The sequence below is a fragment of the Triturus cristatus genome, chromosome 7 (genome assembly GCF_964204655.1).
Source record: "Triturus cristatus chromosome 7, aTriCri1.1, whole genome shotgun sequence".
Taxonomy (NCBI): Eukaryota; Metazoa; Chordata; class Amphibia; order Caudata; family Salamandridae; genus Triturus; species Triturus cristatus.
Window position 1 is genome coordinate 878,464,329 of NC_140590.1, and position 20,853 is coordinate 878,485,181.

General features: G+C 47.2%; 1 long non-coding RNA gene across 1 annotated transcript in view; it reads right to left on the minus strand.

The window, feature by feature from the left end:
* Positions 1-19,230, minus strand: part of LOC146810800 (uncharacterized) — a 135,529-nt gene extending 116,299 nt beyond the window's left edge. The window contains exons 1-2 of the long non-coding RNA XR_014965734.1: positions 19,079-19,230; positions 18,609-18,678 (exon numbers count right to left, since the gene is read on the minus strand). This is a non-coding gene — a long non-coding RNA (uncharacterized LOC146810800). The remainder of the gene's footprint in view (positions 1-18,608; positions 18,679-19,078) is intronic.
* Positions 19,231-20,853: the final 1,623 nt, after the last annotated feature.

A 20,853-nucleotide genomic window follows, 5' to 3' on the forward strand; every position in this document is an offset into this window, starting at 1 on the left:
TTAATTTGAACAGTATCAACATTAGGGGTGGGCGGAATTTGCGTAGTCGCCCTACGCAAAGCTCCACGAAACTGTAAAAAATCACCGCGAGCACGCAAAAGTTGACCGAACACGTGGAATTGCGTGTTCCACCCATTCGCGATGCTTTTTTCTTGTTCGTGAATGCTGTTTGCGTGTTCGTGGAGAAATATCTCGCTAACATGCATTTTAAAAGCGCAAAGAGGCAAACAATTCCGCGAAACCACGGATCGCGGAATTTTTGGTAATCCCGTGTTCTCCGCGGAACGCAAAATTACCCAAATTTGGCAAATTCCGCGAGCGGAACAGAATTTACCGCCCAGGCCTAATCAACATGCTGAGAATACCCCACCGTATTAACAATTGGAGAACATTTCTGAGTGGATACCCAAACCATCTTGAGACTGGAGATTATTGAACATTCAATGCTTTTGGCAAAATCAACAAGCTCTAACAATGGAGAGTCCCTGCAACTGAGTATACTTTCTTGTATCTTTTTTGAAAAGCAGCTATATATAAACTGATCTCCAATGTATATGTCAATGGATGCTCCAAAATTGCATGTAGCAGCTAATGCCCTTAATCAGTTGTTTGGTCCTACTTAAAAATGTTACATCTCTCCAATTGAAAGCTATGTTTGTGACAATTTGAGTCTAAGCCTTTTAATCGCTTCTGAGTACTCAAGAGAATTTTCTAGATGAGGCAACAGCTGGAGGCAAATTATCAAAATCTTGCTTCCCTTCATTTCCCCAATGAATAAACAAAATAGCAGCATTTATTTCAGGTTCAAAGCCCTCTGCTTCAACTGCGATTAAATAGTTCTCAAAAAAACGTAACCAAGCATTCTACTTAATCAAAGGCTTGCTAGGAAGGTGTAGAAATAGTGAGATCTCAGCTAAATTGTTAAAAGCCATTGAAAACAATTATTTAAGAGGCCACTATCCAATGAAGAGCTGATGCAAGTAATGACAGTTCTGAGAAGTCCAAAAATATTTCTAAGTTCACTAACAGCTTGGGATTAAAAAATCTCTGATAAAGAGCTCCTCATAGGGTGCCCATAAGGCTTTGCAGCGATGGTCTGATGAAGAGCATTCCCTATTATGAAGCATTACAGCCAGTCGGGTGTGTGAGGGCTCCATTTCCCAAACTGGGAGACACCCTGTCTCCACTCAAGGGTTAGGGTATTAGACCGACCTAGCCTCTTCCTCCTCTCTTCCCCCGCAGGAACTGCATACCATTTCTGCTTGCTCGATCCCCTGGGGCTCATATGCTGGACCTATAAGCGCCCCTGTCCCTCTCTTTTTGTAATACCTGATAATTAACAGCCATCCATTCGCTGCCTGACAACGAGCCTGCTCCTGAGCACCAGCGATCTAAGGTGTGATGCGAACCATACCGGCAACACACTGGTGTGGAGTGCTGCGAGAAGGGGCCTGCAGACTGGCCGAACATCTGCTAGTGGTCGCCATCAGAGGACCGAGCCCAGAAAACGTCCTAAAAATTATGCGGCATGACTGGGCCCGGAATGCAGAGTACTGACTGCAAGGGCTGAGCGGGGCCTGGCCTGGTGCCTCGACCCTTGACTGCCTCGGTCTTGTCATTGAGGAGACCCCCTGGAACACCGGAGGTCAGATAGGGCCTGGACTCCGGGCACCCTGGGCTGTAGGACAGTGGTGCAAATACAGCTCACCCACACTACGATAGTAGCGGAGGGGCGGGCTAGTGAGCACTGTGGCAGCCCACCCACCACTGGAGCTGGGTGTGGCGACTGCTGCCCAATCGCTGTAACTGCGGAAAACCACAGATCCATGAGGCGAGGAGCTGGGAGCACACCGGTGACGACTTTGATGTCCGGTTTACCTATCTGGTCTGGAGGCATCGAGGGGAGGTCTGGAGGCTGGCTCGGGCCTAGGCCTTGACACTGGGCCTGTTGGGGGCTGAAGGATCCAGTGCACCAGCTACATCTGCCGGGCCAAGGCACCACAGCGCAGGCGATGATAAAGGGGGTAGGCATCCTGACCGACCCCCACCAGCTTAGGGGCACACGAGAGCCAGAGACGCATACACAGGCCGGAATGGTGAGCTGGGCCTTGGGGCCATGAGGAGAGAAGAGCCTGGGTGGAGCTTTGCTGGAGCAGGGACTGGATCGCCCTGGGGCTTTTAACACAACTGCATCGGCAGAGGTAAAACGATCACCACATGCCCTAGATCCAGAGAGGAGCATTGGAACGGGTGGCACTCAAGAAACTGACCCCCAGCACCAAAGGAAGTCAGTCGACGACAGCCAATGGCTCCACTAAGGTGTCAGGTACGAGTGTGACGTGAGACACTTGGCATGGTCCTGACCCACAAAGGAAGTAACTAGCACACAAGATCGAGCTGGCTGCGTGGATTGACCACAAACACTGATATCAGACTGCTGAATCATTCAGGACAACAGAGCCAAGGAATAAGGCTGGGGGCTCTGAGTGTGAGGGGAAGCACCCCCAGAACAAACAAAAGTGCAGAGGTGGTGAATGCCCCACAGCAAGGGCTTAGAGGGTAGCAGAGCACACCTGACTGGGTGGTGGGCATGGCTGGGCCACACTTGATTCCTGATGGAAGCTTGGAGAAGAGTGGCAAAACTGGAGTGAAATAGAAGGCTCCCCTCTAACCCTTTCCTGTGGTGAGCACCCCTTTCGAGCCGGTGTGAATTGACATTTTGGGGCCTCTGGAACCCAAGACAGCCTTAGGCAACAAGTTTATCTTGGTCTTGGTGGACCATGCCACCCTGTACTCAGAAGCTGTCCCTCTGAGGACAATCACGGCCCCTGTGGTGAGCCGTAAATTGATGGGGATCTTTTCCCATGTGGTGTCTGACTGTGATACAAACTTCATTTCCAGGTATATGAAGTCCCTGTGGGAGGAGTGTGGTGTAATGTACAAATTCACTACTCCTTACCATCCCCAAGGGAATGGGTTGCTTGAGAGATTAAACTGAACCCTGAAAAGCATGATAAAGGGTCTTGCAGAGCCCATGAGACGTAAGTGAGACGTCTTCCTACAATGCCTGCTGTTTGCCTACAGGGAGGTACCGCAGAAACCCACGGGGTTCAGTCCCTTTGAATTGCTGTATGGGCACCCGGTGAGAGGACCTAGGAGTCTGGTGAAGGAGGTCTGGGCATACACTCCTGGTAAAACCCTCCAAGATATGTTCAGCAACATGCTGGCCTTCAGAAACCGAGATTTTGCACTTCAGGAAAATTGCTCAGGTGAACCTGGAAGCCAACCAAGAGATGAAACAATGTTACGACCAGAATACTACGCCAAAAAGTGTGGGTGATGGCACCAGTGGAGCCTTGTGCGTTACAAGACAAGTGGACTGGTCCATTTGAGGTGGTGGAGTGCAAGAGTGATATGACCTAGTTGGTCAACATGCAGACTCCCAGGAACCCTTTGAGGGTGCTACACCTGACCCGCCTGAAACCTTACTTTGAGAGTTCTGAAGTAACAATGCTCCTGGCTACAGATGATGGAATGGAAGAGAAGAGTGAGCCTCTTCCCGACCTCCTGTCAGCCAAGGGACATGATGGGTAGTGGATGGAGTGAACCTCTCTCTCACCCTGACCCCAGAGCAGCCGAGGGACTGTCACCAGGTGCTGGAACAGTTTGTCTCCCTGTTCTCCCTGACTCTAAGAATAACCAATTGGTATGTCCATGATGTGGACACTGAGGACAGTTTACCTGTAAAACATAAAATCTACAGAGTATCTGACAAAGTCAGGGCCAGCTTTTAGGAAGAGGTTTTCAAAATGTTGGTGTTAGGGGTGATGGAACCCTCCAGCAGCCCCTGGGGTAGCCCAGTGGCCTTGGTTCCGAAAGTTGCTGCACCCGGTGCCATTCCTGAACTTCGGTTCTGTGTGGATTACTGTGGGCTCAATGCCATCACCAGGACTGATGCGCACCCCATCCCCAGTGCTGGTGAGATTATTGATCGGCTGGGAGCTGGCTGGTACCTTAGTATGTTTAATCCAACATCTGCCTACTGGCAGATTGCCTTGACTGATGGGGTAAGAGAGAGGTCTGTGTTTTCAATGCCAGAGGGGCACTACCAGTTATGTGTCATGCCCTTTGGGTTGAAGAATGCCACTGCTATATTCCAGAGACTGGTCAACCAGGTACTGTCCAGGCTGGAGGAATTCAGCACTGCTTACCTGGATGACATTGCTGTGTTCAGCTTCTGCTGGTAGGAAAACTTGCAGCACCCTCTGTGAAGTGTTGAAGGCCCTGCAGAAGGCAGGCCTCACTATCAAGGCAGGTAAGTGCCAGATAGGGCAGGGATCTGTGGTGTACTTAGGGCACCAGGTAGGAAGTGGCCAGGTGGCGCCCCTACAGCATAAGATCAACACCATCCTGTCTTGGGAGCCCCCCAAGATCCACACAGAGGTGAGAGTCTTTTTAGGACTCACCAGATACTACAGATGGTTTGTCAAGGGACATGATACCATTGTGGCCCTCTTGACAGAGCTGACTTCAAGGAAGCAGCCAAGAAAAGTGATCTGAACCAATGCCTGTCAGACCACTCTTAATGCCCTGAAATCTGCCATGTGCATGGCGCCCGTGCACAAGACACCCAACTTCTCCGAAGAATTTGTTGTGCAGACAGATGTTTCAGAGCATGGTGTGGGAACAGTACCAACCAACCAGTAGCTTTCATTATTAGGAGGCTACTTCCTAGGGAACAGAGGTAGCGTACAATTGAAAGAGAAGCTTTTGCTGTGGTCTGGGCGCTGAAGAAGCTAGGACCCTACTTGTTTGAGACTCACTTTCGGGTTCAGACAGACCACAGGCCCCTCAGATGGTTGATGCATATGAGGGGTAAGAATCCAAAACTGTTGAGGTGGTCCAACTCCCTACAGGGAATGGACTTTACGGTGGAACACCTCCCTGGTACAGAACACGCCAATGCTGATGGTATGTCCAGATTCTTCCACCTTAGTGATGAGAACTCCCAGGAGGGTGGGTAATTCTCCCCATCTTTCAGCTGGAGGGAACACGTGTTAGACATGGCATCTTTAGCACGTTTTTCCCAGACTTTTTGCCTCTACCTATTTGCCTCCACCTTGTTTTTGCTGGCTTAGATGCTTTAGGCACTTTGTCACTGCTGATAAGTGTCAAAGTGCAAGTGCTCCCTGTGTAAATTGTGTAAATGGCTCCCCCTGATTGGCATATTTGATTTACTGGTAAGTCCCCAGTAAAGTCGACTGAAGTGTGCCAGGGCCTCGAAATCAAATGCTACTAGTTGGCATGTAGCAGTGATTCTGCCACCCACATGAGTAGCCCTGAAAAGGTATCTCAGACATGCCACTGCAGTGTCTGTGCACAGTTGTTAACTGCCTTGTCGACTTAGCAAGTGCACCCACTTGCCAGGCGCTAACCTTTCCATTCGTACATGTAAGGCACCCCTATGGTAGGCCCAAGGTACCTCCCTGGGCAGGGTGCAGTTTATGTGAAAGGTAGGACATGTACTGGTGTGTGCGACATGTCCTGATAGTGAAATACTGCCAATTTCGTTTTTCACTATTGAAAGGCTATCTTGCTCGATAGGATAGAATGGGAAATGCTTTGTAACATCAAGTATAACTTCCCAATGGGACAAGATAAAGAACTAAAGTTTAGGCTCTCTGATCTCAGAATTTAATAACACATCTTTTAGTAAAGATAGTTTTAAAAAAATGTGTTTGAAAATGCCACTTTAAGAAAGTAACTACAAAAGTAGAGAGTGTTTTGGACGTGCATTAATTATTGATAGATTCAAAAATAACCACTTTAAATCATTAAGTGGTTATGGTGCTTTTATTCCACCTTTTCTTACTTCATTCAAGTACAAACATGGTCGACATTTGATTCATGTCATAGAAAAAGATACTGCACAATACAATTCAAAACTGAAATAATAATAAAATTTTAGACATTTCACACAGAAACACATCAAGGAACAAGCAAATGTTTACAAATAACACAATGTAACGACGGACAACAGACCAGTCCTTATTTGTTAGGCAGTGTATAAAATAAATATTTTTTGAGAATGCAACTTGCCAGGTACAGCTAGACCACACAAAGATTACAACAGGTTAAATGTCCTGTTTGTATACAGAGTATTCCGTAAACTAGTAGTGGCTACTGCTATCTGAGAGGGGTCGACGCGTATCTGACCCCAATTCAATTTGAGGGTTCTCCTCCTCAGGACGTGGTCAGACACTACAAGACATAAAGGGGAAATGTTCATGAGTTGGGGATCCCTGCGTTATAAAAGGTGAACCTTTGGCTAGTAGCGCAACAGATTCTTTCCAATTGTGGAGGAGGAATCAGTGGAAAACATTGGTGGACGTGAAGCAACGCATATACTCACAGGGTTAGAAAATCTTTCTAAAAAAGAAAGGAGATTGACTGTAATGTCAAGGGCGAATATTAAAGGTGCACTCAAATGAAATTGCCGCAAATGGCCAAAATTCCAATTGTATTAAGGTTTAATGATTAATTGGAAACCAATACTTGCCTCATGCGTGTCGTTTAGTTTCAACGGTGATTATTGTATTATAACACAAGTGATGTGGCGAGTATTCACCTGTGCATATCTGGTAAAAATTATATGAGCCTGAATTCGTTAGAAACACGGGGGTATACATTGTGAATACGTTTTTTTATTTTCTGGCAAAGCTCGGGAATCTTATTCGAAAAAAGTTGGACTTTTAGGAAGTAGGCATTTTCTTGTTTAGCCATTCTGTGTGCCTCTAACTGTTTGTGTATTGACCGTCTGGTTTTGGAGTGACAGGGACTGGGGATGTTCATTCACTGTAGACAGCCACTGGGGATGTTGAGGTGTGCCTGGCCCTCCCTGAAAGACTCAGAGATAAGCTGAATGGGGCTTGGCTGCATTTAGAGTAGTGGGAGGAGATTTCCTTGCACCTGAATGGGCCTGTCTCCCTTGTACAATGCTGTCTCCACCCTGTGGTCATACTGCACCAGTGAGGACACAATTGGTTTGGACTAGGCTTAGAGTCCCTTGCACAAAGAGAACAAATACATTTTGGGGTATAAGTATTAGACCTAAAACCGCTGAACTTTAGACTACTTCTGAAATCAAGAGGAACCTTTTCCAAGGAGAAGAGCTGGAGAAACTGGAGGAGGATTACTGCCCCTATGCTGTGTGCTGTCTGGGGTTGGCCTGCAGTAGCTGTTTCTGCCAAGGAAAGGACAAGGACTTTGCTGTGTGCTGTATCCCCCTGCTTGAGGAAGATCTCCAATGGTTTGAGTAGAGCTTGCCTCATGTTCTGAAGTCTCAGGGACACAAAGACTTCACCCCCAGCTCCCCTGAACTTCCTTGCTGGGAGTTTTGACTGATTACTAGTGAGTGTGGTGTGCTGTTTAGGTCCTGAGGCGGAAGCCGGGACAGCGCTTAAAAACTTTGCCGCTTGATTGAGAAGCCCTCTATTGGTTTTAATCGCGCACTTGGAAAATCGAATTTTGCAGAATTAGCACCTTTTAAAAATTACATACTGTATTCTGGTACTCACAATCCAGGCCACCGCTGAGTGAGAGCGGTTCCTGCCCCCCCCCTCGAGAAATCGACAGAGCCTTCGGCTCTCCTGCCGCATTTTGAACTTCCGGGCCCGCCATCTTGGGTGAGGAACCTGATCACCTGTGCTAGGCCCCTCCCATCCAGAGGCCCTCGCCACTACAAAATGATTCCCCTTCCCAGGAGGCGCAGCGGACGGGCGCAGCGACGGCGCTGGCGGGGCGCCGAAGGCGCGCCAAAGGCAAGCCCGTCTGCGCCCGACCGGGACCAGGGGCCACGACCGCTGGCCAAAATTCTCCTACACAATACTCCTCCTACACGCTACATCAACTACGAGGCTACACTAATGATCTTTGCCTCGCATCATGGGATCCCACCACTAAACACTTCAACTGCCCACACTGTAAGTATCAAAGCCACCCAGCCACACACACCCCTTCGTTCCGCATGCTTTTGCTTAACTGCAGATCCCTCCCTAAACATGCCACAGAAATATCCCTGTTGATCTCGGACAAAGACCCCGACGCCATTTTCCTCACAGAAACATGGCTCAAAACTGACTCCAACCCCAATGTCATTCAAGCACTCCCTGCAGAATACCAAATACTCCGAGCAGATCGCTCTTCTGGAAAGGGCGGCGGTATAGCTATCATTTATAAAAATTGCTACACATGCCGCTCCTCTCCAACCAACCTATCCAGTTGCGAACACCTCACTTTCTCGCTGGACCTCTCCCCCACCTGCACATTTTCAGGGACTCTTATTTACCGACCACCCGGCACACCAACTAACTTTATAAACCAGCTCGCCACAGAGGTAGCCAGTGGTATCTGCTCCTCACCTAATTACACCCTATTAGGTGACCTTAATGTGCACCTGGACGACCCCCTGGACTCGGCAGCCACCGAACTACGTAATAATCTACTAGCACTAGATCTCTCCCAGTTAGTACTGCAACCCACCCACGAAAAAGGGCACCTTTTGGACCCAATTTTAAGTAACTGTACCCATCTCACAGTTAGTCCATCCATCACCCTCCCATGGACGGACCACTTTCTGATCCCATTTTTTTGGGCACCATCAGGATCTAGCCCCACATCACCCCCCGCCCCTAGCAGAGACCGCAATGGTCGCAACTCAATACTAACTTGTGGATATCCACACTAGAAGCCTCTGCTCCAGAGAACAACCCCGATCCGATTGTCAGCAATGACAACTTTAATAACTGGATCACCACCTTATTATTCCACTCAAGGACATCAAATCCAAACAGAGACCAAAAAATGCCCCTTGGTAGGTCACAGGACCTGCGCACTCTTAAGAGAGAATGCAAGAGACTGGAACGGAAATGGCGCCTCGACTATTCACACACCAGCAAAATTGAATATCGGGCGTCCATTAAAATCTATAAAATCGACATAAAAAAAACTCAAGCCAGTTTCTTCGAAAATAAGATTAATGAAGCAGCATCCAAACCCAAGGAGATTTACCAGATCACAAAAAGCTTGCTCAAACTCCCCGACAATCTACCAGATCCTCTGACTGCACAAACTCGTTGCAATGAACAGGCCGACTACTTCTATAACAAAATAGCCACGATCTACTCCTCCTTCCCCCCACCCCCTCAGCCCCTATCAGTACAGCAGCACACCAGACCTACCCCTCCCACCTCCCTAAAAAACCTTTCCACCTCTGGAACCTACCAGCCTAGAAACTATAATACTACAGGTAAAGTCTGGATCCCCCAGTGACCCAGCCCCAGCTCGTTTCCTAAGAACAATTACCCCCACCATCCTCCCCATCATCCAGAACCTGATCAACAACTCCCTCTCAGCAGGGCTTGTCCCCCCGAAGTGGAAACAAGCTACAGTTAAGGCCCTCCTGAAAAAAAACAATCTAGATCAGATGAACCCGGGGAACTACCGCCCGATCTCCCTGTTACCTTGGATAACTAAAATCACGGAAAAACACGTAAATCAATGTCTCAAAGAATTCTTGGAAACAAACAACTCTCTGGACTCCCCACAGACGGGGTTCTGCCACATGCACGGAACAGAAACTGCTTTATTAGCAGTAACAGAAGGAGCTAGAAAGATCGTGGATCAGGGCGGCACTGCGGCCATTATCTTATTGGACCTCAGTGCCGCCTTCGACACTGTGAATCATGACATCCTATGCCACAGATTATCAGAGCTAGGGATAACCTCCACTGCTGCGGCCTGGCTACATTCCTTTCTTTCAGACCGCTCTTTTCGAGTCTGTGAGGGTAATACCACCTCGCCCAGCAAACCTCTCAGTTGTGGGGTTCCCCAGGGCTCGTCCTTGAGCCCCACACTGTTTAACATTTATATGCTCCCCCTCGCAGAAATAATACGCCCTTTCGGCGTTCAAGTCGTGTCCTACGCCGACGATACGCAACTGGTGGTTACCCTGACTCATCCCTCCTCTTACTCCAGCGATCTCAGAGGCTGCATGGAAGCAGTGTGCTCCTGGATGAGCCAGTCTTATTTGAAGCTGAACGGCGACAAAACAGAGCTAATGGTGCTGGGCAACTCCCCCCAAAAATCCATTGACTCTCTGTGGCCGCCAGCACTAGGCCCAGCACCCCCAGCCAGGGATACCATCAAGAGCTTGGCTATCTGGCTGGATAACGCATTAACCTTCGGCCACCAGGCAACCAAACTAGCAGCCACCTGCATGGGCATTATTAGACTCATACGAAAGATCCTACCGCTCCTCCCTTTTAAGGCCAGATAGATCATGGTCCAGGGTCTAATCCTCTCCCGGCTGGACTTCGGAAATGCCCTATACCTAGGAGCCCCCGATTCCACCCTGAAAAAACTGCAGGTTATTCAGAACTGCGCTGCTCGCACTCTCCTGCGCATTCCCCGCCGGCAATCAGTGAAATCTGAACTAAGAGTACTTCACTGGCTGCCATTAAAGGATAGAGTCAACTTCAAAAGCATGTGCATCGCCCACCGTGCTTACTGGAGGAAAGGAGCAATCCTGAATCACACCCTGATCACCCCCTACCATCCCAATAGGCAGCTGAGGTCGACCCTCGCCTTCCAAGTCATCAATCCCAGGTTCAAAAGAGAAAGAAGTGGAGGAAGAATGTTCTCAACAAACGCAGCAAGGCTCTGGAACTCCCTTCCACTCTCTATCTGCTCAGAACCTAACATCCTGCTCTTCCGAAAAAAACTAAAAACCTTCTTCTTCAGCCGATAACCTCGACCCGCTTCACCCACCTGTATTCTGCTAAAGCGCCGGGACGCCTGCGGGTAGCTATCGCGCTATATAAAAACCTATTCCATTCCATTCCAAGAGGTGCCTGTCACTGTGCTGGGCCTCTGGAGGTTGTTCCTGCTGTTGGGAGCTGGAAAAGCAACGCAACTACAAGAAAATTGAAGCATCGTTCTTTTTGTGGCTGTTTTTCTGACGCAGCACCCCTGTATGAGAAGAATCTCCATTCATTGCCGCTCTGCTGCAGAAACTAACTCAGCATCTGTCCCTGCTGCAAGAACCGACGCATCGAGTGATCGCGACTGAAGAAACCAACTCAGCACCGCTCGACACGCTGCATCTATTGCCACCACATCCTGGATTTCCACTCATCGTACCTGTGCAGTAAGTTTTCCTGATGCATCTCCTGCGGACCAGAACCATCTTGGAATCAAAGCATCGCCTCCCCATGGTCTCAGGAACTGACGCATATCTTTGTTTTTCTACGCTTCCCATCTTTGCCGCTGTTTTGCCTTATACATTTTGATGCATCTACAGGTACTTTGTGTGGAATCACACATCTATAGTCTTCTATGGGCCAAGTTGTTTGAAAAGCTTTTTAAAGCCATATTCTTATTACATGTATGTTGGAATTTTGTCATTTTGGTCTTGTTGAGTTTAGATAAAGTTACTTTATTTTTTTTAACTGGTGTGGTGTCCATTTGTGGTGTTATCACTCTATTCCTGTGTGTTTTGAGTACAAATACTTTACAAATTGCCTTTGGGATAAGTCTGTCTGCTCGTGCCAAGCTACCCAGGGGGTGAGCAGCGGTTATCTAAAGTGTGTGTCCCCCTTACCCTGACTAGAGGTAAGGGTCCCTACTTGGACAAAGGTACCTACCTCTGCCAACTAGAGACCCCCATTTCTAACTGCGGCCCGATGGGCAAAACCCCCAGACCTGATGGGCTACCTGCGGAATATTACAAAGCATATGCCTTGGCTCTGACCCCGCACTTACGTGCCCTATATACCACTGCGGTGGCGGAATCTGCCCTCCCACTAGTCTCAATCCCCAAATCTATTCAGGACCCAGCTAAGTTGGGCTCATATTGCCCCCAGCCATGTAAAACACAGATTTTGGCTAAATTACTGGTGGACTGATTAGTGCCTCTGGTTCCATCCCTGGTTCACACTGACCAAAATGGGTTTGTGCTGGCATGCAGTACCTCCTTGAATTTGCGGTGCCTCTTCAGGGTAGCCACATACTCAACAGGCCAATGGCCCTACTCTAGATGTCTAATACTAGACCTAGAGAAGGCCTCTGACTCCTTGGAGTGGGGATATCTATTTTCTGCGCTACATGCTAGGGGACACCTTCACACGCATGGTTAAGCTTTTAAATAATTAACTTATGGGGAGAGTGCAGACAGGACCCCACATCTGAGCTCCAATTAAGGTGAAATGGGGGACCCAACAGGGATGCCCACTGTCCCCGTTACTTTTCCCGCTGTCTATTGAACCCCTGGCGGCGGCCATTCGAATATGGGGTGAGGATTGGTGAATTCCACTGGGAGACGGCACACACACAATCTCACAATATGCGGTTGACCTTCTTCTTTACATCTAGGGCGTTCAATCGATTCCCCCATCACTGGTGTACACTCTAGGTGATTTTAATGCTCTGTCATGACTAAAAGTGAATGCAACAACGTTGTGTCTATACACTTTTAATAACTTGTAATCAGACCCAGGGTACACGCTCAACAATGCTCACTTAGAATGTCGAGTGGACACATTTCGATACTTAGTGGTAAGGATCTTCCGTCAATACGCGTACCTATTCGACGGCAATCTGGGTAGAGCACTGGTATCTATTCGCTCTCAGATGTCATTCTGGGGCATGATTTCTCAGACAGTTGTGGGCCATGTGGCCCCGATTAAAATGGTGGTCCTGCCATGACTAGGGTGAGGTGGGGATCCAAGATATAGGAGATCTATACCGCGAGGGCATCTTGCTACCATTTTCCTCAATGGCTGAGGAAGATGGGCTCCATCAGGGTCAGTTCCTCTTGCATTGCGTGCTCATAGCAACACTGAGCAAGCACTGAGGGGACATGACCCAGGAACCCCCAATGCTCTTAATTATTCAATACCTGCATGTCATGGGGCAGGTCATGCACCTAACAAAACGTTTTGCCGCATCCTTAGACACCACACAGCGACAACATTGTCAACCCTGCGGCAAAGATGGTGGACCACTGTGCTGCAAGGTCCCGTCAATGTGCAGAGGAACATGCGCTTCCGGTTATTACAAAACGACATCACACAAAGAGCTTATCTCACCACAACCAAAGTCAACAGATATTTCAACTGCACTGACACCGTCTGCCAGCAATTCTGCATCACAGGGGTAGATTTACTACACATGCTGTGGAGCTGCCCGTGACTCGAGGAATACTGGGGGGCGGTGACCGATGCCCTGGCTCACTGCACGGAACGCACAGTGCCTCTTCTGTGGGAGACATGCATTCTGCACATTTACCATAGGAGCAAGAGCCAGAGGGTGACCTCTCATTTTATCACCTTGGGTCTGGTGGTGGCGAAGTGGCTGATCACTAAAAAATGGAAGTCCCCTGAACCCCCTCAGGTGCTAGCCTGGAAGTGCTCCCTGCAGGTGTAGGCGAAGGCAAAAACCATTGCGCTGCATCAGGAGGACACATTAGTCCTTTCCAAATCCCAATTGCAGCACATTGGGATACAATTCGATGTGACATGCAGAGCCAAGGAAATGACATTACAGACACATTAGTCCCCAGCATCATTACACAGCGTGAATTAGGGGAGGTGCACTGATCACAAGCACAGCATGATAGATCACCAGTAGAAATCACAATCGAACATCACGTGACAAAGTCCTAGTACCATTCGCTTGCAGACCACGATGACAGGGCACATGCATGCCTATTGAGGTGGGGATCGAGGACGGTTCTAGTACTAATTAAAAACACCACCGCCCCTATTTTTGTTTACATTGTCCCACACATTATCACCCGCTTCCCGAATTGGCAGACTGATTCACAGTTCACACACCACTATATTGTAGATTGGATGCCCCTAGCAGCCGACCCCACTGATGCCAGGGGTAGAGGGCAAAACGAGACGTATACAGTAAGACACAATGGGTGAATACCCTATGTGTTCAATGTTGCTATTATACACAAACCAGCTTTGTACAAAAGTCAAATTTGTATGGTGTAAGGAGCTGATGTGATCTAAACAAACTGTGACCTGTAATGGGAATGTCTGCTTTATTCATGGAAAATCAATAAAACAGATTTAAATAAAAGGGAAAATTACTACTAAGTTACAGGGGATATGGAAAAGAAAGCAATGGAAATATTATATTATGCAGATATGTAAAGCGCATTATCACCCAGGGCATAGTGGCCACTCAAAAATTCAGGTCTTTGGCTTCTTGTGGAATTTAAGAATTAAGAAGGCTGTTCTTTGCAGTGGCAGGTGGTTCCAAGCTTTAGAAGTGACATAGGAGATGGCTCGACCCCCGGGTCTGGTTTTCCATAAGCGAGGGAGTAAGAACCAGCAGGGGTATCTGGAAGGTTTGTGAAAGCAGGTGTGATTGACATATGCTCGGCCAGTGTTATGTAGTGCCTTGACAGTGTGGGTGAGGAGTCTGAACTATGCTTGTTTGTGTATGGGAAGCTAGGTTGGTGTGATGGGAGTGTGGTGTGGGAGGTTGAGAGTGATTCTGGCTGCAGTCTGAAGCCTTCTGTTGAGTTTTTTGTTGATACGGTTATAGATTGTATTCCTATAGTTCAGCTCATTTGTGACAAGCATGCTAGTGACTGTTTTCTGGGTGCTGATTGGAAGCCATTTAAAAGTCTTCCTCAGCATCTTTGGCATATGGAAGCACGAGGTAGGGACGACGGGCATGTTGAGTTTGCTTTTGATTATGATCCTGAGGTTGTTGGCATGGGTGTTGGGGTTGAGTGTCAGGCCTAGCTCTCTTGGCCACCAAGTGGAGTCTCATAGTGTAGTCCTCTTCCTGAAGATTATTATTTTAGTCTTCTCAGTTTTCAGCTGCATGGAGCTAGTCTTCATCCAGTGGGCAACTTCATTCATACAAGCATTGAACTTGATCTGGGTCCTGGGCATTTTGTCTGTGAGAGGGAGAATGAGTTGCATGACTTTCGGATACGAAAGAATGTTAAAGTTGTGAGAATGGATGAACCTTGCTAATGCCTGCATTTATGCGTTGAAGAGGCCCGGATCAATGCAAATCTTTGTGGAACTCAACACTCAGGTCACAGGCATCCAAGGTATGTTGCAAGGCTGACTGATGAGACCTTCCAGTCAGGAAGGAGCAGATCCATTGAATTGCATTTCCTTTGATTATGATGTCATGTTGGCATTAGATGAGGATGGGCAGGGAGACCATGTCAAATGCTACATAGCAGTCCAGAAGGACCAGTCCCGCCATGCCTTCTCCATCTAGAATTTGCAGATGTCAACTGTGGCGGCATTTGTAGGTCTTGTGGCTGAAAGACTCGCTGTTGTAAGTATATGATTAGGTAAATATTTGTAGATGACATTTAGAACATAGTAAACAGGTATGCAAGAAAAGTGAGTGAAATGACATGGTATGTGTAATTGTAACTTAGGATGATGGAGCTCAGCTTAAAAATATGGAGTACGTACATATTCGACAAATGACTCCCCAAGACATTACGGCGTTGCTGGATGTTGCTGACATTGACATTTCACGTTGATTAGCAAGTTATGTCGTCAAGTCTGATCGTAAAGTGAACCAAAGGATGCAAATCTAACTTTCTTTTGTTGGCATGTAATGATGCATATCGTTAACATATGTTCTACTCAGACTCTTGGGATGTGAAAATACCATGTACATGTATGGCTTCATGGCCTTTCAAAATGCTTGCAGTCTAGTGCAGTGTGTACATTTTTGGAACACATGGTTGTCATGATGTCTTCCTAATACCTAGTTAACTTGTTATTTCAGCAATCAACCATTCAAGCAAAGGAGACAGGGCCCAGGATCCTGGTGATGCAGCTGCCACAGGTTTGACTAATCTGGATTCAGACACCGATGGACCCAGTGACTAGGAGGGCGAGGGGAGTGCCCCAGAGGACATAGACACTACTACATCAGTTGTGTTGGACTCCAGTGGTCAATCCTTGGTGGTGGCAGCTACTCTGCACACTGATGCCCATACACCTTTGTCTGCCATTCCATCTCCACCCTCCCTGCTGCTCCACAACCAGTTTCCCATGCCTGGTCCTATGAGAGGGGACCCGTCTTCACAACTCCAGGCACCTCTGCCCCTGTGCCCCCAGCTGCCCTTGGTGAGGAGGCCTTTGACCTCCTGAAACAGATCTCTGTCAGGCAGACTGCACTTATAAATACCATCCAGGGTCTGGGTAGCCAACGTGCTCAGATGGCTGCCTACCTGGATGGTATTGATAGTGGCATGTGTGCCCTACAGGAATCTTTTCAGGCTCTGGCTTCTTCAACAACGGCAGCATTTGTCTCATTCCAGCCTTCACACCCACATCATTCATCTTCCACAGTCCACACACCCCTTCCTGTACCTGTTTATACTCTTATTACACACATCCATGCATGCTCTCAGGACAGACAGATGTAGCACACAACAGCAATCCCCATCCACAGTCAGCCAAGCCACCAGACCTACACACAGCCAGCCATCCCCACCCATAGTCAGCCAAGCCACCATACATACACACAGCTGGCCATTCCCACCCACAGTCAGCCAAGCCACCAGACCTACACACACACAACACATGACAACACTACAGTTCAGTCCACTCCCTCTACCTCCCAACCTGATCCAAAATTTGTTTCATCTGGACCATCTGCCCAAGCCCGGCTCCTCAAGTGTTTTGGACTTTGCCCTGTACTAAACCTGCCATCCATTCCACAACCTAAGTCTGCTTTTACCATCCCCATTACATATCCCACAATGGCCAGACCCAGCGTCAGCAAAGTTGGCCTCAAAAAAAGAAGTAGGAAGGCTATGGCTACAACATTCAAGGGCTAAGCTAAAACCCTGTCCTCCAACACCTCAGCCACCCTCTTCTGCGGAGTAGTATGTCCCTTCCATGGGTATTCCCTGAGGTGCCTGGGTTGGTCATATGTTGCCCCTGCTGTGGTGGAGTTGTATCTTGCAGTTAACTGTAGGCACTGGTGTTGGCACAGATGTCAAACAGACATGTGTTAATGCACATTGATATAACCTCATGCATTGTTCATTATATAGTTGTTTATTCCGGTTATTATAGCCACATTTGCATATGTACAATTGAGTCCCACCACCTCTTGAAATCTAATTACTTTCTTGGATGACAATTTTTACTATTTATCAGTGCACATGTGATGACATCACATATTGTTCCTTCGGGACAAATATGAAAAAAACTTGTTGGGTTTGAGATCAACAGATGTGGGTAAAATCTGCTGGGGCATGTGAAGTTTGCAAGGTATGGTACATGGGATGTTCAGACAACTCCATACTGTGAAAATAATATGTATGTCTGTGATGGCATTGTTAGAGATATGAGATCCCATCAACCAACATTACATGACATTTATTGTAATGTTTGCTGGACTGATGGTCACACACAACACGTGTGATGCTGTACATAGATGTATGATGTATGTTAGCCAGAACTAACATCCATATCTACGTAGTCATTTCCTGATATGTTTACAAAACATGTGGACGTCTACAATTATTTTTGCGGGCCTGTCAGAAAATGCAGTACTGATGTGTCCAGTCCGTGTACTGAATGGCAACACTACTTGGGCACTTAGTGGATGGATTCCAAATTGTGTGCACAAAGTGTGATCTTCACTCGCAGACATCGAGAGTACATATGCTTTAGTGACTTACATGACTAACTAGTTTTCTAAACCATAGGTGTCATGATATGTCTCAATGAACAAATACAGGAAGATAGAATCAGAATATGACACTGCGGAGGTCTACTAATTCTATACAGTAATGTATGCATTTATGAGGAAAGCATTTCATACATCCTGTGATGGCTGCAAGACCATGTAGTGACATCATTGTCACACAAACAATCTGTTGATTTTGTACAGCAGCCCAAGTGCAATGGAATTGGTGAAGAATGTCACCATTACAGTGGATGATTTGCCTATTCGAACTCCTCCTAAGTGCACCTCAGCATGTTCCATTTTGGCGAGCTGCATATTCACGGAAGGGTACACCTTCAACACATAAGTAGCTTAGCAGGAAATAACTGCTGTAAAGAAAGTGATACCGATTGCTGTGGAGTTGATGTGGACATAGGAGGCAGGAAAGGGAAGACTAGCCTATGGCTGAACATTTTCAAATGTAAATTCAAGGCCATGAGTGCTCTTTTTATATAGGAATACCTTTGTATAGTTGTTTTGCTACACACACTAGTGACGCTTAGTTTGCACATCGTTACTTTCAAATTTCAAATGTTGCAAGCATCTGCTCAATGCGCGGTAGGCAGTGTTGACTGCAGATTATGTCAGATTTGTGTACTCCTCTGGGTCAGGATGATGCAACAATGGGTCCATCCCTTGACGTCCCCAAACTCCAACTGAAAGTTATGTAGCTGTAGAAAGATCAAGTGAGGGAAAGGAAGGGCAGGGAACAGGACGGAGGAGAACATGTAATATAAAAGGTGACACAGAGTAAATACAGATACACCATATGCTACTTTCATTAACACTCGCTAAATGGGTATAAATACCTTATCCACCGTGGTACTATAGCAAGCCTGCATAGCCAATGAGAACAACAATCTCCGGTGGTGGATAGAGCTACAAAACAGAACACAAAAACATGAGATCACACGCATATCAGATTCATAGTCCTACTCGGTAAATAACCCTGTGCCTAGCCCACCCAAAACCCAGGTTCCTTTCTGCTTACCCAAAACTAAAAAACTGCTACAGGGGAAAAGACAAAATGCAAAGTCTCTATTTACGGAAGTCCAAACGAACATTCCAGATCCTTGTGAAAGAATGCCAGTCTGTGTAATTAACTCTAGGAAAGAGCTAACCAAGAAACTGTTCCCTTTTAATAAAGTCTCCAACAACACTGGTCTTAGTCCCGAAACACAAATTACTTCTTTGTTTTAAGACCTTGTGGTTACCGCACCGCAGTCTCTAGGCACCTTTATGCTCATCAAACAAACAGCAGGGCACCACGGTTACACACCTCATTGTCCAAAATACGCTCTCTGACGAGCGTCGCGGTTACTTCACCGCTTCTTCCTTACTCTTCTGCGAACTCGCTAAACAGGGCTCAAACGAAAGATATCCGAGCAAGCTCTCCAAGAACAATCCTCCGGTTATTGGCTCTGACGTCCTGTCGAGCCTGATCCTACAATTGCACAGTATAACGCACGTGAACGTGCGTTGCGTCTACTTGTAGACGCTAGTTCTGCCCCTCCTGCTTCTGGGACATGTAGTTTTCGACTAGGCAGGCGCGGAACTACACAAACCCTGACAGATTAAACTTCCTTTGAGCGTGGCTGGATGTTTTGAAGAATCTCACACGAATGGCAGTGTGAGTGCATGATGTCCTTTGAGTATGTGGCATATATGTAGATGGCCGTGACCTGTGCTCTTCATTTGCCAACTGACACTGGTGCCAGACCAACATCATCAACATTAGCTGCTGTTTTGCTTCTCTGCTGGCCCTAATGGCACATCACAGAGGCTTGAGGGCCCCTGCCTTCTACCCAGAAGAACTTGAGAAGCTGGTAGAAGAGGTTCTCCCCATGTACCGACAACTGCATGGCTCAGCAGAGGAACAGGTGTGTACGACTACTGTACCATATTCACGTGCCAAGGTGCATGACTTTCAGTGTATCATAAAGGACAGATGTGCATGTGTACTGTATGTAAAGTACTTCAAGTGAGCATGTGACATTATGTTTCCTATTCAAACATTTCCTGTACATGGATAATTTGGAATTATTTGTGTAACAGAGTCCAATGTAACATGTTTGTGGTCTACACAGTTTTGCAGAGTCAATGGTAATTATGTGTATGATTCTTGACAGATGTGATGTGTTAGCTTGGCTGAACAGGTACTTGTGCACTTACTAAAAGGAGTCTTTCTGTATGTTGTGGAGATGTCATCGGATGTATCGAACATTATGCATTTGTGTAAATATGTCCTTAAGCATTTTTGTTGCTTTTGAGAGCAGTGATCATTACTACATGTAGATGTACACATACATGTCACTGCTTGCATCAGTGGAATTCACTGAGCAATAGCAGCCATTAGTGGGTCGTTTGGCCATGTCAGCAGCCTGTGTACAATAGGCCTGGGCGGTAATTCCGTTCCGCTCGCAGAATTTGCAGAATTTGGGTAATTTCTAGGCCTGGGCGGTCAATTCCATTCCGCTCATGGAATTTGCAGAATTTGGGTAATTACGCGTTCCGCGGAGAATGCGGTATTGCCCAAAATTCTGCGTTCCGTGGCTTCGCGGAATTTTTTGCTTGTTCACGTTCTCAAAATGCGTGTTCACGAGATATTTCCCCCCGAGCACGCAAATAGCGTTCACGAACAGGAAAAAAGCATCCCGAACAAGCAATTCCGCGAGTTTGTGGAATTTCTGCGTGTTCACAGAGATTTTTTACCGTTTTGCAGCGCTTTGCGTAGCGCGACTACGCAAATTACGCCCACCCGTATTGTGCATGCAGCTTAATGTTTGACTATGTGATGTGAATGGTAGACTGTGTGCTATCAAAAATGGATGCTGAGAGTGAACTCAGATCTCCTAAGTGAGCAGGGGCATGAACACTTGATATTTACTTTCATTCCTGTGACTATTCACTATGGACCCTGCGTTATGCTAATCGTCTAATGTACCTTTAACAGCCTCTTTCACTACAGTGATCTCCCCATTTTTTGCATTCATGTCGGGTATTCTGTATGTAGACAAGTGTCTGGCCCTAACCATGGACCTTTACATTTGGTTC